The following is a 19,896-nucleotide window of genomic DNA, read 5'->3' as shown; positions in this document are numbered from 1 at the left end:
ATAACACAACACAACACCACCCAGTACAACACAGCATAACACAACACAACACCGCCCAGCACAACACAGCATAACACAACACAACACCACCCAGTACAACACAGCATAACACAACACAACACCGCCCAGCACAACACAGCATAACTCAACACAACACCGCCCAGCACAACACAGCATAACTCAACAACACGCCCAGCACAACACAGCAACACACCGTACAACACACAGCATAACACCGCCCAGTACAACACAGCATAACACAACAACACAGCACTGCCCAGCACAACACAGCATAACCACAACACCGCCCAGTACAACACAGCATCCAACACAACACCGCCCAGTACAACACAGCATAACACAACACAACACCGCCCAGCACAACACAGCATAACACAACACAACACCACCCAGTACAACACAGCATAACACAACACAACACCGCCCAGCACAACACAGCATAACTCAACACAACACCGCCCAGCACAACACAGCATAACTCAACACAACACCGCCCAGCACAACACAGCATAACCCAACACAACACCGCCCAGCACGCCCAGCACACACATACATAACACCGCCCAGTACAACACAGCATAACACAAACACAGCACCGCCCAGCACAACACAGCATAACTCAACACAACACCGCCCAGCACAACACAGCATAACACAACACAACACCGCCCAGCACAACACAGCACAACACCGCCCAGCACAACACAGCATAACTCAACACAACACCGCCCAGCACAACACAGCATAACTCAACACAACACCGCCCAACACAGCACAACACAACACCGCCCAGTACAACACAGCATAACACAACACAACACCGCCCAGCACAACACAGCATAATCAACACAACACCGCCCAGCACAACACAGCACAACACCGCCCAGTACCACAGCATAAGCACAACACAGCACAACACCGCCCAGCACAACACAGCATAACTCAACACAACACCGCCCAGCACAACACAGCACAACACCGCCCAGCACAACACAGCATAACTCAACACAACACCGCCCAGCACAACACAGCATAACTCCAACACAACACCGCCCAGCACAACACAGCATAACTCAACACAACACCGCCCAACACAGCACAACACAACACCGCCCAGTACAACACAGCATAACACAGCACACAACACCGCCCAGCACAACACAGCATAACCCAACACAACACCGCCCAGCACAACACAGCACAACACCGCCCAGTACAACACAGCATAACACAACACAACACCGCCCAGCACAACACAGCATAATCAACACAACACCGCCCAGCACAACACAGCATAACTCAACACAACACCGCCCAGCACAACACAGCATAACACAACACAACACCGCCCAGCACAACACAGCATAACACCGCCCAGCACAACACAGCATAACTCAACACAACACCGCCCAGCACAACACAGCATAGCTCAACACAACACCGCCCAGCACAACACAGCATAACTCAACACACCGCCCACAACACAACACAACACAACACTGCCCAGCACAACACAGCACAACACCGCCCAGCACAACACAGCATAACTCAACACAACACCGCCCAGCACAACACAGCATAACTCAACACAACACCGCCCAGCACAACACAGCATAACTCAACACAACACCGCCCAGCACAACACAGCATAACTCAACACGACACCGCCCAGCACAACACAGCATAACTCAACACAACACCGCCCAGCACAACACAGCCCAACACAACACAACACAACACGAACATCCAACCGGTGTTATTTACCTCTGAGAAAAAGCGCATCAAATCACCTTCACTATTATACCGAGTTAATTATATCCGATAAGTGGCGATAAATGTTCTAATAATGAGTCTAATTTGTTCCTATTTATGTTATTTAGTCGATAATACACTGTTAGGGTAATTAGATAAAATATGATAAGGTGGAAGGATGGTGGTAGATTGTTGTTGTTAGTGGTGGTAGATTGTTGTTGTTAGTGGTGGTAGATTGTTGTTGTTAGTGGACCATTATTTGTTATTTGTGGTGGTGGTGGTGGTGTGGTGTGGTGTGTTATTGGTGGTAGCGGTGGTGGAAGAGGTCTGGTAGAAAAGGTGGATGAGAGTGGAAGAGGTGAATCAAGGTGTGGTGGTGGACTGAGGTGGTGGTTAATGGGTAGGGGAGGGGGGTACAGGTGAGGGCGGTAGGTATACCTCACTGACCACACTGATGTCCTCTCATTATAAATTCCAGGTGAGGGATGGAGGGATGGGGTGAGGGAGGTGGGGGTGATGAGGGAGAGGGGAGTGTCCTTGTCTAATGCGCTTAACTTATCACAGACGTAATTAAATGTCCAGCCAGCCAATCAGCGCCCTGGTACCCCTCTGAACCACCAATCAGGACCAGGAATCCACCCCTGACTTACGCCCAGTGAACCTTGGGGGACTAGTTCTCAAACAATCTTACGTTATTTTCTTCCTTTAACAAAAGATACGTGAGTCTATATGGAAACGATAGAGTCTTAATCAATCTTTACCACCATTATTGTGTCGTAGCTTGAGAGTCTATCAGATGCGTTCATAAGTCTCCTCCAGTTAGGTTAGGTTAGGGTGAAAGGTGGAGGATCCGAGACAGTTGAAACCCCACCACCTCGAGGCTAGGGATTCACGATTTGGAGGGGACACGTGGAAGATCACTCAAGACCCGACCGTTCCTGTCCCCCCCTCCTCCTCCTCCCCGCCCCTCACTACCTCCACATATAGCCTAAGGCATTTATTTACACATTCCACAGACCTTTCCGAGACAATGATAGCAGGACCGGTCACAGCGTATCGGAGCACAGTCTTTGCACAGCCATATAAGCTAAGACATGGACGACCTACTCAGCATCTTGGGTCCTGACACAAGGTAGGTAGGTAGAGAAGATGGTGATGAGCATGGAGACTATACCAGGAGCATAGGCATGATGGTGGTGAGCGTGTACTGAGCATTGATGTAGAGGTAGTGAGCATGGCCTACGAGGTAAGGATCGTGTCAGAGAGGAGAGAGGCATAGGTTAGGTTAGGGTCCATGTGTATACCTCCCCAGTCCATCACAATGCCAACATCAATAACAACAACAGAACACCCCTGGCACAGAAGAAGTGACCAGTGACACGGGAGATTGGGCAGACAGGGTGGAGGGCTGTGTCACCCTGGCGCCCGATTGCTAATTGAACCGCTATCGTCCCAGGCACGAGCCATAAACACGAGTGAGACAATTACTGAGATAACATCTGATGAAAGAGACACTGACGTTCACACAGCGGGTATTACTCCACCCCTCCACCACCACGCCCTCCACAAATATCACCATCCTCCACCATAACGACCATCACAAACACTCCACCCCAAAGCTTATCACCCTCACCACCAGCATAATGAACCCAGTAGAGATAACCTGACTAAAAATACCAATTATCATACACAGCAAAATCAGATTAAAGGCAAAGATAATATTATGACTGATACCTTAAAAAGTCTTAATGGTCCTTATCTTATAAATCCCCCATTGACTAGAGACACGTTAACTCGATTAACTTGCGAGTGTAAATAGGACTGATCTTAGACTGGGGACAGGAGGGAAGGGGGGATTGGGGCCTGGAGAGGAGGGAGACTGGGGGATGGGGGGACAAAGGGTTGGAGGGGAGGAGGAAGCTAGGGACTGACTCACAATGTTATATATGGACAGTAATAGAGAGCTGGTAATCAGATTTTCGAGGATATCAAATCTTCCTAGTCTTGTAAGTAATGTTTGTTCCTTTACATAAGAATTGTGAGCTGTTCCCTTCACTTTGGTTCATGGGTATAAATTTCCTCAATTATGGACACCACAATGCCTCTTTTCTGGTTCAGTTCAGTTATGACAAGAGATACACTGTGGTCAAGATGGCGTCGAAACTGGATTGAGACTTTACTACTACATAAATCATCAAACCTACAGATACATGTGTAAAAAAAAAGTGAATTTTTGTGAGTCCAGATATACCTGTTTACATGTCAACCAATCAGGAGGTCTGGGCCACACCTGAACCCCATACCGGACCAGACCTAAACCACATACGAATTAACTAAATGAACAAAATGAATATATCTATCTGTCTGTCTGCATCTATCTATCTATCGTTTCTTAGTAGATTAATAGGCATGCAAACTATGTAGAGACTATCAGGCAACAACAGCTTGGGGGACAAAAATAATAATGAATATCAGAGATTGTGAGCGACACGCCATGAAAGGCCGACCGATCTTGAACACTAATCTAGGAAAAGTCTTCACAGGAGCCACACAAACATCCCAACTGGTTATGTTTCTGTTGTCTTGTTGACGACCAGACAAAAACTGGGTCTGGCCTTGGTGCCTTCCAGAGACCAGAGGCTCAGCCGCGTCAATATTGCGATCACATGAAGATTAGACACCCGAGCTTATTTCACCAGAAAATTTACCATCCTAACGCTGATCTAACTTAACCAAACCTAACCTAGCTTAATCTAATCTAACTTAATCTGCTTTAACCTAACCTTACATTTCAGGTAGTGTTAGGTGAACCTTCACGTCAAATCAGAAGGGGTGTCTAATATTTAGGTGAGCCTAATATTGACATCACTAAGGGAGGGAGATGCAGTGTGGGGAAGATGGAGGAAGTGAGTAGGGGTGAGGGGGAAGTAAGAGGGGGTGGGGTAGGAGGAGGGGTGGTGAGAATGGAGGAGTGGGTGAGGAGTATGGAAGAGAGAAGCAGGGAGTGAGAGGAAGACTTCATGAATCTACGGCTCATTACAGATACACGAGCGACCCCCTAATCTTTCACCGCTGCTGCTGCCAACTACCAATTTCTTCCCCAGTTCCCTCACTCACCCACCCCAGCGACGTGACCCCTACACACTATACCCATTCCATTACCCAGAGAATCCTTTTTAAAATGCCGTCGAGCCTCATCCCATTAACAGCAACACGCCTCACGCCCATCACACACGTCCGCCCATCACACACGCCCACCCAATCACTCACAGTTCAAATCTCCATCACGGAAAGGTCAGTATTCTTAAGATTTTTAGTAAGATCATTTTTTTTTCCTTTTAGTTTGAAGAAAGACGAGTGATTGTATGTTGTTATGGTAGGCTCCAATTAGGTATGGAATAATTTTTATCCAATTACCTGACAAGTTATAACAGGTTACAAGGGAACATTTGAACGTAAGAACTTTCCAGAATATAGTATTGAAGGATATGATAGATGAGGACCTCTAGGAAGTTAAATGAACCGGAATTGCAAGGTTTGTTTTCCACCACCACGACACCTGGATGACACCTTAGCACCTACAGAAACACCAGCAGGAACACCTCGGGTCTACCTCCCAGCAGCAGGTGGCGTTACAACAGGTGTGTGGACGGTGGAGGCACGCATGACCTTCAGTTGCTCCCCCAATTTAACTTTTATAGCCAATTTAACCTGAGGGTGTTTAGCGAGTCCTCTCTCTACCGCCCCCACCACCACGCAGTTTTAGGCTATTTTCGCCTCTCGTTGATATAGGGGGCCTCCTCCTCCCCTTCTTACTCTTTCCCCTCCTCCTCCTCTTCTTCTTACTCCTTCTCTTCTTTCTTCTCCTCTTCTTCCTCCACCTCTTCCTCCTCCCAAGTGTGGGTCAACCAGAATGTTGGAGTTGTTACACACACACACATACACACACACACACACACACACACGAGGAGGCTCATGTATTAGTGTGGCAACTGACGCTTATTACTACCACTACCACCCGCCTCACAACACCACCGTGATGCAAGTCTTACCTCACTAACTACCACCATGACGAACACCACTACACCCACCCCACCCACCTACACGCCCACTAAAACACCTACCTACACGTCCCACCGGGTAGTGATGTAAACAATGTCTTACACACACACACACACACACACACCTCAAAGATCATCACTTGCACCCCGTTGAGATCTCCAGCTAGGGGGGAAGGGGGTCCAGGTTCTCGACAATATTCCTTCAGATAAAACACTCAGCTGCGTCACACCTTCAGGAGACAACAACCGACGGAGCTTCTTCATGTAATCTGTGTACAGTACCTGATCGAGTGAGGTTATTACAGGAGGAGGTCTTATAATTACCAGGTGGATCGTCTCTCTCTCTCTCTCTCTCTCTCTCTCTCTCTAAGCTTTGATAATTGAGGCCACAAGGAATTAGATTTATGACCTTATGAAAAAATAATCCAATTACTCTGGAGTATCAGACACACGGGGTGGGCAGATCAGACACACGGGGTGGGCAGATCAGACACACGGGGTGGGCAGATCAGGCACACGGGGTGGTCAGGAGGCACACGGGGTGGGCAGATCAGGCATACGGGGTGGTTATGAGACACACGGGGTGGTCAGGAGGCACACGGGGTGGTCATATTATACTGGGAACGTCAAATGATCGTGCAACTCCGGCCTGTCCCTCCTACCTCACACCCTGTAGGAGGAAGAGGGGGAGGGAGGAAGAGGGGGAGGAAGAAAGGAGGAAGAGGAAGAAAGGAGGAGGAAGAGGAAGACCCAGAAGAACAGGGTAGAAACACAAGGATTGGACAGTCACTAAAAAAAAAAATGGAATTACGGGTTAAAGGCATATGATCAAAGCCTCAAGACCTGAAGCATTTACCGTCAGCTACAGATAACCCAACCTGTGACCCCTGACCAGACCAGACCAGCCCCGGCCCTACCAGCCCAGACCACCAAGGAATCAGCAGTCTGGTATTTGATTATTAATGATCTCTCTCTCTCTCTCTCTCTCTCTCTCTCTCTCTCTCTCTCTCTCTCTCATACATACATACATACATACATACATACATAATGGAAGGATAAGTGAATACAGACAAAATATCAAAAGTGAACCGTGAACAAAGACTCGTGTTCTTAAGTGTTCAATCAAGTGTTTGTAATATGTTCATCACGTTTGTTTGGTTTTCATTACCTGTTCATCAAGCGTTCAATACCTGTTCATCAAATAATCATTACCTGGGCATCGTGTTCATCGAGTGTTCATAATACCTGTTCATCCAAAAGCGTTCTGGATGAGCGGTTTGATCAGAGCCGAGCCTCACACACACACACACACACACACACACACACACACACACACGAGTAAGGTTACCCACCCAATACACTTTATCATAATAATCAATTTGCACAAAAAGTTGCCATTGCTCTCCCCTCCCTGTCCAACCTAAACTAACCTAACATACACTTAAAATCGGTGTGTATATATGTATGTATGTATGTATATTTCTTTGTGTGTGTGTGTGTGTGTGTGTGTGTGTGTGTGTGAGGATTATTTTATCGTAAGAATCTTTATGTGAATCGACAAACACTCACACAAAATTTACCGCGGATTAACATGAAGGGATTAACTATTTACGAGACGGTAAATTACGTCTCAGTGAGTGTGTGTGTGTGTCTCTCCACGCACTTATCATATCTCGAGACACTTACGGCCAGCTAAATCTTGTGTTATTTTTTTTTATTTATAATGTTTGTGATTATGATTTGTGTTTATGTTTATTTCAATTTATTTTTTATTGTATATTCGTTGCTGTTGTTGTTGTTATTACTGTTGCTACTGTCGTTGTTATTATTATTATTATTATCATCTTTGAACGGTAGTGGGTGGGTGGCAAAGAGAGGCAGTTGGGTGGAGATGGGTGGGTGAGTGAGTGTTGACCGAGGATGAATGGATGGGTGATGGACGTGGGCGCTTTTTTTTTCTTTTTTTGTAGAGAACGGAGGGGTGAAGGGAGATTAGAGGTGGGGAAGGAAGTTATAGTTCGGAAATTGAAGAAGTTTAGGAGGAGGTAAGAGAGGGCGGGCTGACCGCCGAGCTAAGCTAATAGTGTGTTAGGGTTGTGTCATGGGTTAGTTATTGTCTGCCGGTACGGGCACTAGACATCCTTCCCTGTCCCATATATGGGTGTTTTAAGGGCCTTATTTCATATTCCGCCGACCCTACTGGCTGATGCTGGTCTAGGGAGGTTGCTGTAGTCCGGATAGATGAATGGGTGGGTGGGTGGTGGACAGAGGCTGATGGCTGAGGGTGGTGGGTGTTTTTGTGGGTGGGGTGGAGGTAGGAGGGGTAGATGTGGCATGGGTACGGTAGGAGGGAGAGCGGGTGGGTGAGTGAGTCGGTGTTGAGTCACTGAGATAACTTGGCCTCTCTTAACACCCTTTCTTTCACCTTCAGAAGCGAGATGGGCGGGGCAACACCACCTTTCACTGTGTGGTGGTGGGCGTGTGGGCGTGTCTGTCTGTCTCACACACAATTAAAGTTCTCTCCATCAAACATATCAGGACAACACACACACACACACACACACACACACACACACACACACACACACACACACACACACACACACACACACACACACACACACACACACACACACACACACACACACACACACACACACACACACACACACACACACACACACACACACACACACACACACACACACACACACACACACACACACACACACACACACCTCCAGGAACATCATGGACTCCCAACTATTGTCTCCATCAGAGGATAACCACGAAATTTCAACACCAAAACTCTGGTGGGATGTGACGTAAGCTAACCCCACTAGTGTACGTGTGTCGGGCAGGAAATGTGTGTAGTTATATAATAAGGTCAAGATGTGTAGCGAGTTATTTTACGAAATGACTGAATATGGGATTTAAATAGTTAAGTAAATGCTTGACGTGCCCAGGTGAGGGAGGATGTGGTGGGGGGGAGCAGCAGGTGAGAAGGTGTGGTGGGGGGAGGACAGCCAGATGAGGTGAAGGTGGGAGGGAGAGGGGCGTGTTATTGTGTATTTCAGCTTCATCTCTGGAATTCGTGTATCATAGTTTTTCGTGTGTGTGTGTGTGTGTGTGTGTGTGTGTGTGTCAGTAATTCAGTGAGGATATGTGGCTCTATAGGACTGACTGACTGACTGACTATGGTATTGGTTCAGTTAATTACGCAGAGTGAGAGAGGGAGGGGAGGGCTGGGGAGGGGGTAGAAGTTGCATGCCAAGAATACATCCTTCAATGAGTGTGTGTCGAGCCACGCCCCGGAAAACACACACATACACACACACACACACACACACACACACACACACACACACACACTATTACCATCTGTCACGTGAAGGAGACAGCTGGTTCATGCGAGACACTGACCTAGGAGTGTGACCCAGGAGTGTGACCCAGGAGCGTGACCCCAGGAGCGTGACCCAGGAGTGTGACGCAGGCAGGACCACACACCACAGCCCAGCCTGGTGTCGGGTGTCTGTCATATACACGAGAATAACAAACATTTCCTCCTCTCTTGAGTTTAATGTGGACAATCACTTTTAGTTCTTACTCCTAGTTAACCTTTTCCAGGCGTAGTACAGGTGTGGGTGATCAGTACAGGTATGGGTAATCAGTACAGGTGTGGGTAATCAGTACAGGTGTGGGAAATCAGTACAGGTGTGAGTGATCCGTACAGGTGTGGGTAATCAGTACAGGTGTGGGAAATCAGTACAGGTGTGGGTAATCAGCACAGGTGTGGGTAATCAGTACAGGTGTGGGTGATCAATACAAGCGTGGATGCCCGTAATTAAACACAAAACAATCTACCCAATCAGAAGCCCCCTTACCCCCGGTGTGAGAAGCAGGTCAGGAGTTTAAAAGTCACTGAGAAGGAAACCTTATACGCCAAGCGACCAACTCAAGGGCAAGTGTAAGCACGTGACCAGTGTCGTGTTCTCTCCTCACGTCAACATTACGGAGCACTGACACCAACATGAGGTTTGGGGGGGGGGGGCTGGTAACATACATAAGTGGTTATTATTACGTACATATATACATACATACATACATACATACATAGGCTAGGCTAGGGGGAGGAAGGAAGGAAGGAAGGAAGGAAGACTAATGGACAGCTGGCAGTATAAGTGAAAGAAAAACAGACTGGGATGAATATTGTGTTTTTATTGGCCCTCAGAGACAATACTGAATATGAGCTCCTGAGTGGCGGGTGTGGAGGTGAAGGTGAGGGAGAAAGTGTGGCTGGAAACAAGAGAATAATGATCTGGTGTGGTAGGCAGTGGGGGGAGGGGAGAGAGAAGGGGAGGGGGAAGGGAGGGGAGGGAAAAATGAAGAACCCAAAGCCACCCTTACATAGTATTCCGGACTCCTCCTTTAAACACCCATCTATCTACCCCTCCACTTCCCTCCCTCCTTCCCTCCCTCCACACCCCCCCCCTCCCTCACCCCTTTCATCACCAGTCCCACCTGCAATAAAACTGATGAGATAGCCCGCCCCCGACACACCACAGTCACCCTTACCACCCTTCTACATACTGACGAGTTCCCTACACTCCTCACTAAGACCTGGATAATGAAGACTGCTATAGACCCCGCCGTGCCAATACCCACCTCACAGCCACATGTATATACCAGTGTCACTACGGTAGGGTGATGATGGAATACCGACCTTAGTTGCTGCTGTTGGTTGGCACTGTTCCCCCCACCTATACAGCAGCCTCTGGTTATATACGCCGACGGGGTCTTCTTACTCAACTCTACTGAAGTATTACCCCACTCAAGGTCCACCTCCAGTATACAGAGACTTTCACCTCAAATGCAGGTAGGAAAAAAAATCAAGAGATGAAGGGATGGTGTGTAGGCCAGGACACACACACACACACACACACACACACACACCTCACACACAAGGAGTTGTTGATATAATTCTGTGTCAGAGAGAAAGTATCGAGTCAGTTTATGGCTTAACAGTATATGGGGCGACCATCGTGAGGTGTAGGTACTGACGGAGGAGTCACACACCTCATAAGCACATCCTTCCCTCACTAAACCATAACCACATCCTTCCCTCACCCTCCTCCCCTCACTAAACCATAACCACATCCTTCCCTCACCCTCCTCCCCTCACTAAACCATAACCACACTCCTTCCCTCACTAAACCATAACCACATCCTTCCCTCACCCTCCTCCCCTCACTAAACCATAACCACACTCCTTTCCTCTCCCCTCATCTCTCCTCCCTTCCTTTACTCTCCTTCCCTCCCTCCATCATCACCATCCCTCACCTCTCACTCTCCCTCACCTCTCACCCATCATCACCAGGAGGAAGGTAAAGCTATGAGAGAAGCCCCAGCCGTCAACCCGCCTATAAAAGTCTTGTAATAAAACACTAATGAGATAAATGAAAAAAAACTGCCAATAAATCAGTTTCTGTCACGGGCTTCTCCTTGATCTCTATATGGCGCCATTATCAGAGTCCGGCTTTGGGAGGAGGCTTTGTGGTGAAGAGGGAGAGGGGGTGAGGTGAGGGGGAGGGGGAAGTAGGGTAGGTAAGTGGGGGAAGGGGATGGGTGTAAGTTGGGATAGGGGTGCAGGGGGTAAGGAGTGATGGGGAATGGGGAAGAGAACTACAGGAGGAGATGGGGAGGAGGAGGGGTAATGATAAGAACAGTGGAATAAGACAAAGACCTGAAGGAGATGATGAAAAAGGGAAAGTCATGGAACGGGAAAAAAGAAAACAGCATTATGAGGAAACAGGTCTTCCCAGAGGTCCCAGGCACAACCAGCAGTTAAGAGTGTATAAATGTTACTCTGCCGTCACCACTGAGTATTATAACGAGAGCTTCAGTTACCTCGTGTCTCCTATATTAAGTTACGTTTGATTTGCGTTTAGGATTTTTTCTACGTTTTTGTCTCCGTCTTCAGGTCAGCCTCGACGTCCTCAAAGGTACGAACACTATATAACCCGTAACTCAAGATGCAAGACTGTAACTACTGGTCGCCTTAAAAGTCAGAAAAATTACACTGAGACTCTAGCTTAGGTTGATACGTTCACTAAATTAGGAAACATAATTAGAATGAAGTTTGCAATATGCACTAAGAGCCTATTGAGACTCAGGCAGCAGGAGACGACCAACATCACTCTCCACTTAAGTATTTGTTGTACTCGTGGCCAACACCGGCAGCCAACCTACTGTAAAGGTCTTCACTCAGTACCACTCAGTGCCACTTGGTGCACCGTGGTACTCCCCAGCACCGCCACCAGCATGTCACCCTCCGCCACCCGTATGTCACCCTCCCCCACCCGTGTAACCCCCTACCTCCCCCCCCACCTGCAACACTCACTCGGGTTGCGACGAGAATCCATCATCCTTACGAGTCCCAGACGCCACCACACCCTCAGTCTCCTGCACCACCAGCCTCTCCGCCGCCTCTCCGTCCAGAGATAATCAAGACTTAAGTTACAGGAACACGTTTAATCACCATTATACGGTACCTCCCTACCACCCCACAGTGTCCTCAACATACTTCTTTCTTACACAGCTCTTAACACACACCCCGTCTCCCTTGTCCTGTACACAGTCGTAAAATTTAAGGGGTTCCCTGAAGTGCCCTGGTGACTGGTGGGGTGAGTGTAAGTCATGACATGAGCAGAAGGACCTTACGTCAGGGGTCCCACCTACACCACCTGCACCAGTCCACTGACCGCCTGATGCAGGGTGTGGGCGTCCGCGTCCTGCACCTCACATCCGCCCACACGCCCATCACTCCCACGGCCCCCCAACCCTCTACCAACACCTCATTAGGCATACTTACACGTTGCCTATCACGAAACGTCAAATATTTACTGTCACCCCTAACGACCCGCCAACACTGCATGCTCAAACATACCCCCACCCCGAGACAGGACATTAAGGACGTCTGTGTTACGGCGCCTGGCGTACCACGACGCCTCCTGCACCACACTGTACACCTCCGGCAGGCAGGTGGCGGCCTACACACAACACCGTCCACACCTCTACCGCCAAACTCACTTTTTAACACCATGTTCACGCACCTCCCCCCCCTTCTAAAACGTCCACACCTGAAACAACACCGCCAATACCTTAAAAACCCTCCACCTTTACCCTCCGCCCACACACGTCGCCTCACAATAAAACACTGTGTTAGTTCCGGCACACCTACACCTCACACATACACAAACCACTCATTTACCCTTTTAAAGTCTTCCTCCTCCTCCACTCCCTCTCCCCGGCCCGTCAGTCAATCATCACCCTCTCCCACCCTCACACCACAACCCTTAATCTAGCCAAACTTCCTCCCTCCGGCCTCCTGACTGACACACACCCACACACATACATACATACATACACTCCTCCCATCCCCACACACAGATTCAACCTCAGCCACCTCCAAGCTACCTAACCTAACCCCAATATACACCCACATTCACCTATCACCCCACCCACATCCTCCCTCATCTACCAACCCCACCCACTACAGAGACCCCCTTATCCCCCCACACAACATCTGGCTGCCGTTACCTTCCATATCTACCCACTCAGTCTCTAACCTATTTCCTGTATGTCTTTGTCTAATATATACCCGTGCTAGCCACATCCACCTACACCACCTACCTACATCAACCACTATCTCATCCTCCATTACCAGTGTGGCAACTTTACCTTTTATTCCATCCTAAACTATATACCACAACCACCATCCTCCATTGAGACCCGCCCTGCCCTGCCCTGCCCTGCCCTGCCCTGCCCCGCCCCGCCCTGCCCTGCCCTGCCCTCTGAAAGACACGCCCGTCCCAGTGGTGTGTTGACCAGACAATGGGTCATATTGTTAAAGCTTACTAGACTGTACTATAAATAATGGGCATAGAACGGATAGATCTTGTCTGAAGGGGAGGGGGAAGGAGTGGGAAAGGAGGGGAGAGGAGGGGAGAGGAGGGAAAGGTAGGGGGAGGTGAAGGGAGTGAGAGGGAAGGGTATGAAGAGAGGGAGGGTGAAGGATGAGGGGGTAGAGGAGAGGGGTATCAGGGCATCAATTGACTTACATCTTATGATTACTGTATAGACCAACAGTGTTACCATATCCTGTGGTAAGGAGGTATGGGGTTGTACTGTAGTGAGTGGTGTGTGGTTCTCTCTCGCGGAGGTGGCAACACTACTTTGAGGGTAAATGCAGAGTGTAAACATTCTTAGGACGTTTTTAAATGGGATTATAAATTGTTTTTTATTATTTTGTATTTTGCTTCAATATAATAGTAGTGATTAACTGTCTGTCTGTCTGTCTCTATATGTATGTATGTATGTATGTATGTATGTATGTATGTATGTATGTATGTATGTATGTATGTATGCATGTATGTATGTATGTATGTTAGTCCATCATGAGGACCCAGAAAGACTCAAAAAGGACCCAGGTCGCCCTTAATGGTGAGGTGGGTGGGGGTACGCGTGGGTGGAGGGGGGAGTCGAGTGTGGATAGGGGTATTGGGATGTGGGTGGAGGGACTGGGGTGTATAGGTGTGGGTGGATAGTGGGTGGTGGTTATGGTGCCCTCAAAAACCCTCACTGTCACGCAGGCAACAATAAACTCCTTATAGTCCCTCTAATGCCTTATCCCTCACCCCCCCCCCTTCCCTCACCCTCTCTCTCACCTACCCACCCCCCCCCCTTCCCTCACCCCCCACGACGACCTCTGACCCAGACCTGTCACCCATCACCCACCTCATGAATGGCTAATTAAATGCGCTTTCAAATTCACCCACTTACACCTCCCCATAAATAGATTCCTGATTAACTGGGCTATAGACTGCATGCTGCCCCTGGGGTCTCAAGAGCAGCAACAGTCCGGTCGATCAAGGTGTCACAGGGGACGTCTGGTATAGCTGATGGGTGGGGGTAGGGGTGGGGGTAGGGGTGGGGTGGGGAGGGGTGAGGTGGGGTGGGGAAGGGAGTTATGAAGAGCCCCCTTGTCTGCTGGACGTCAGGTGAATGGCAGGTAATAATGGAGTCTTTCTCAGTATCATCTACAAGGACAGGTACAGGCACCTCATCAAGCCAAACACCTTGAATTTTGTCCAGTTCTCTATCTATCTATCCGTGTCTATCTGTTTGTCTGTGTGTATCTGTCTATCTGCACGACGCAACACTCTCCACCACCACCCTATCCTCTTGGGCCATCCACTGAAGATCGACCATCCACTTATCCTCCTACACATGAGTACCATCCACCCTGCCATCCTACCCACATACACACACACTTGACAATCCTCCTCTGTCAATCACCATCCCACCTTTTCCTCTCCCTCTTTTCCAGCAACACACACACACACACACACACACACACACACACACACACACACACACACACAAACCCTGACCTTTTTCAGACGTTAAGGCCATGGGACGTTAGGTTAGGTTAGGTTAGGTTAGGTTAGGTTAGGTTAGGTTAGAACTTCTCCCCACTTACTACACACGAGGATTAATTTTGCTACCTTTTCAAATTATTAGTTTTTCCTATATCTTTCCACGTATAAAATTACCAAATGTGTTTATAAAATATATTAACAGCAATTATAACAAACTACAATTGCAATCAACAAATCAACAAACAAGTGATTTTATGTCAGTTTCTTCTTTTTTTCTAACATTCTCTACACCATTACAGTATATATTAACTAATACATTATGGTTTGATATATAATTCATTCTTATCATGTCTAGTAAACAATAACCTTCATTTTGTTTACCGTGTTTATTGTTTAAGCAAGGGAAAGAAAAACAAAGGATAAAACCAAACAAGGTCATGACTGCTGGCCGGGTGGGGGGGGGGTGGGTGGCTGGGTGGGGGGTGACTGGCTGGGTGGGGGTGACTGGGTGGGGGGTGACTGGCTGGGTGGGGGTGACTGGCTGGGTGGGGGTTGACTGGCCGGGTGGTGGGGGGACAGGGGTGACAGTCAACTCACATAAATCCCTCTGACTTGACTGGCTCTCCCAAAGTCAACAACATCGAGGCTCTGTATGGCTGTATTGTTGCTAGTCACATGCTATCACAACACCCCCTCCCTATACACCAACACACGTACGTACACACACAGAGACGTCCTAGGTTGATTCTACCACCCTACACCTCTTGCTCGTCGACCTTATGGTGTCAGGAGGGATAATAGTGCTTTGTGGCGCTTGTAAACTAACCCCCATCAGTGAAATCTAGAATAAAACTTTAATTATGATGATCTTTTATAGGTGAATTTACCTTTTTTTTTCATTATTCAATTTTCTACTCTTAAAATATTCCTAGCAATCTATTCCTCATTTACGACTACTAATAATACAATAAACCTGTAACTCCAGGTAGAGAACTCATTAAACCAGGTGAGTGGAGATGGTACTGTAAGATTGGTATAATTAATGCAGGGAGTTGGTACCTGTGATGGGATATCTTCACCAGAACAAGTGCAGCGGGTTGATCACCATCACTACCATATAGGCTGAGACCACCACGATGACTGACTCACAACCCGGCCAGCAACACGACCACGACACACACCCACCACGACACACACACACACCCACCACGACACACACACACACCCACACACACACCCACCACGACACACACACACCACGACACACACACCCACCATGACACACACACCCCACACCCACCACACCACACACACACGACACACACACACACACCCACCATGACACACACACACCCACCACGACCACACACACCCACCACGACACACACACACACACCCACCACGACACACACACACCACGACACAGACCCACCACGACACACACACACCACGACACACACACACACCCACCATGACACACACCCCACACCCACCACGACCACGACACACACACCACGACACACACACACACACCCACCATGACACACACCCACCACGACCACGACACACCCACCACGACACACACACACACACCCACCACGACACACACCCACACACACACACACCCACCACGACACACACACCACGACACACCCACCACGACACACACACACACCCACCACGAGACACACACACACACACCACGACCACGACACACACACCACGACCACGACACACACACCACGACACACACACACACACACACACCCACCATGACACACACACACCACCACGACCACGACACACCCACCACGACACACACACACACACACACACACACACACACACCCACCACGACACACACACCACAACCACGACACACACACACCCACCACGACACACACACACCACGACCACGACACACACACACGCACACACACACACACACACACCACGACACACACACACACACCCTCCACGACACACACACACACACACCCACCACTACACACACACCCACCACGACACACACACACCCACCACTACACACACACACACCCACCACGACACACACACCCACCACTACAAACACACCCACCACGACACACACACACCCACCACTACATGTTACCACCTACCTATGTAATTACTACAGAACTCCCAGTAACCAAACACCCCAGCCCGCAGACGCCCTCCTCCTGGGGCTCTTTGACCAGGTAGACGAAGGTACAGACGAGTGTTATAAATATTTACTTCCTTATTCTGGGAGGAGGGGGGTTAAGGTGAGGGGAAGGGGGTTAAGGTGAGGGGTAGGTTGTGGTTAACGTGAGATGGATGAGTGGTATTATTTTCTCATCTTAAGGTCTTAGTGGAGAGGTCGTGTATGGAGTGTAGGCGAGGTCAGGGGTCACTGTAGGTCAGGGAGAATGGATGGTTAGGTAGTGCTGACGGTGGTACTGTAGAGGTCGCAGAGGCAGTGGTAGGTGAAGGAGGAGATTATAGAGACAGAGTGTGTGTGTGTGTGTGTCCTGAAATCGGGGTAGGAGGTGAGAGTTGGCAAGAGGTCAAGGAAGTGTAGGTGACATTGTGTGAGTGTGTGCAGTGAGGTGGCGATGATGCAAGGAAATAAGGAGGGAAGGAGACAGTTCGATCTCTTTCCCGATAACACACACACACACACACACACACACACACACACACACACAAATGCTATATAATTATCCACACCCACTAACTCATTCCATCCAATCACCTACCTTAAACACCACATCCCCACCAACAGCCAGCCAGCCACCGACATTGAGTGTGGCAAAAATCAGGGCGAAATAAGGATAATCTGGCCATCAGGGTAAACTACGAGGCTAAGATTACTGTGTTAGAGGTCGGGGGGCAGACCACGGCCATCAGTGTAAAATGATTGGTGTATAAAGTTAACCAGGCCGACGTATTGACGACGTGAGATAACAAGATAATCATCAATGAGAGGTTATCGTGTTCCTACCTCACTAGAGTCGTGTGTGGACGTACAGTAAAGCACCAAATGGACGTACGACGTATGAGAAATGGCATTACATCCGTCAAATTATATGGAAGGGGGGGGTCTTCCTCCTAGCTTATAATATTAAAGACACTAAAAGGGTGAGGGGATTAAGTGCTGGAGGTGAGGGAGGGGGGAGGTGAGGGAGGAGGGGGGGGGGGCACTAAACAGGTTTGTATGAGTACCATGATTACTGGCACCAATGAGCGGAGTTGACAGCTAAAGAGTTCATTTATTATCTAACAGGCCACGCCCCCTTCCACCCTAACCTCCCAGCACTGGGTCTAGGACAACTGGCCGCCGCCATCTGGCCGCAGCCCAACTGGCCGCGGGAAACTCGCCGCGGCCGACTGGCCGCCATATGGAACTTTTTGTTGACAACCTAACCAAACCAAACCAAACCTAACCTAACCTAAATAGGCGTTTGCAGTTTAGCCCCAGTCCGCGGCGGCCAGTCGGCCGCGGCGAGTTTCCCGCGGCCAGTTGGGCTGCGGCCAGATGGCGGCGGCCAGTTGTCCCATTCCCCCCAGCACTACCGGCATTATTTCCCCTGCAGTACCGGCATTATCCGGACATTATATTCGCTCGGTCATGACCCTCCAACCAACCTATAATGACAAGCACCGCCGTCTCCTTCAATTACCTCCGCCGTGTTGGACGTTATCCATTGTATCTGTCTTCCGCCCAGTCGAGTGGAAAATTGGGTTTATTCAAGAATGTGCACGTGTGTGTGTGTGTGTGTGTGTGTGTGCAGCTGAAATAATGTGAGGAGGACGGTGGTGCTGGGTCTTGACGTTCATCCACACACACCAATAAGTTATCTCAACAAACAGTAAAGACTTTACAAGTTTGTTTTAACGGAGTAAAGTATTTTAAGAACCCTGGGATAAATGACGTCACACTCTAACTCCCTCCTGACGAAGCACCCCGGAGCTGCGTCATGTACCAGCTGACAACGGTGTTTCTCCCCATCCTCAACCCTTCCCCAATTGGTCCACAAGTGAGGGGGAAGGAGCACACGTCAGCACCACCCCCGAGTGTAGCATCAACAAACTACCACCACCACCACCACCAGCCACTGCAAATTATGACTCAACGAAAAGTCATCGTCATTATAAAAATTCATCGTGGAAAGTAAACATTATTGCCTATATATAGCGAGTTATCTCCCCCTCCTCCCCAAGCCTCAGTGTGTATTGGGGAGGAGATAAATAAGCACCAGTCCCCCTCCCCACACGAGTACTCCTGTGTGTCGGGGAACATGGTCAGCCCTCCCCGTGGGCGCCCTCCATACTATGTAAGGAGTGAACATGGATTCCCACCCGCTGTGTATGGGAGACCACGGGCGTTTCTCTCTCCCCTCCCACCTAATATGACAGTGGTGGTGACGGGCCGCCCACACGGCCGTCATGTCAATATTATCCTGGTAATAACGACGAGGGAGGAAGCCGCGCTGTTCACACTCTCTGGGTATAGAGTCAAGTAGTGCCACGCCCTCACACACACACACACACACACACACACACACACATATACATGCCCTCAAACACACGACTCATATTATTATATTATATTTTGCTTAAGT

The 19,896-nt window shown here is 48.9% G+C and overlaps 1 protein-coding gene across 10 annotated transcripts in view; it reads right to left on the bottom strand.

The window, feature by feature from the left end:
- The window catches only part of LOC121858215 (microtubule-actin cross-linking factor 1-like), a 252,430-nt gene that overhangs the window by 167,285 nt on the left and 65,249 nt on the right, over positions 1 to 19,896 (bottom strand). The window lies entirely within an intron of this gene.

Source organism: Homarus americanus, unplaced genomic scaffold, assembly GCF_018991925.1.
Source record: "Homarus americanus isolate GMGI-L3 unplaced genomic scaffold, GMGI_Hamer_2.0 scaffold57980, whole genome shotgun sequence".
NCBI classification, from domain to species: Eukaryota; Metazoa; Arthropoda; class Malacostraca; order Decapoda; family Nephropidae; genus Homarus; species Homarus americanus.
Note: the sequence above shows the minus strand (reverse complement) of the source record. Positions and strands in the feature narration are given on the sequence as shown.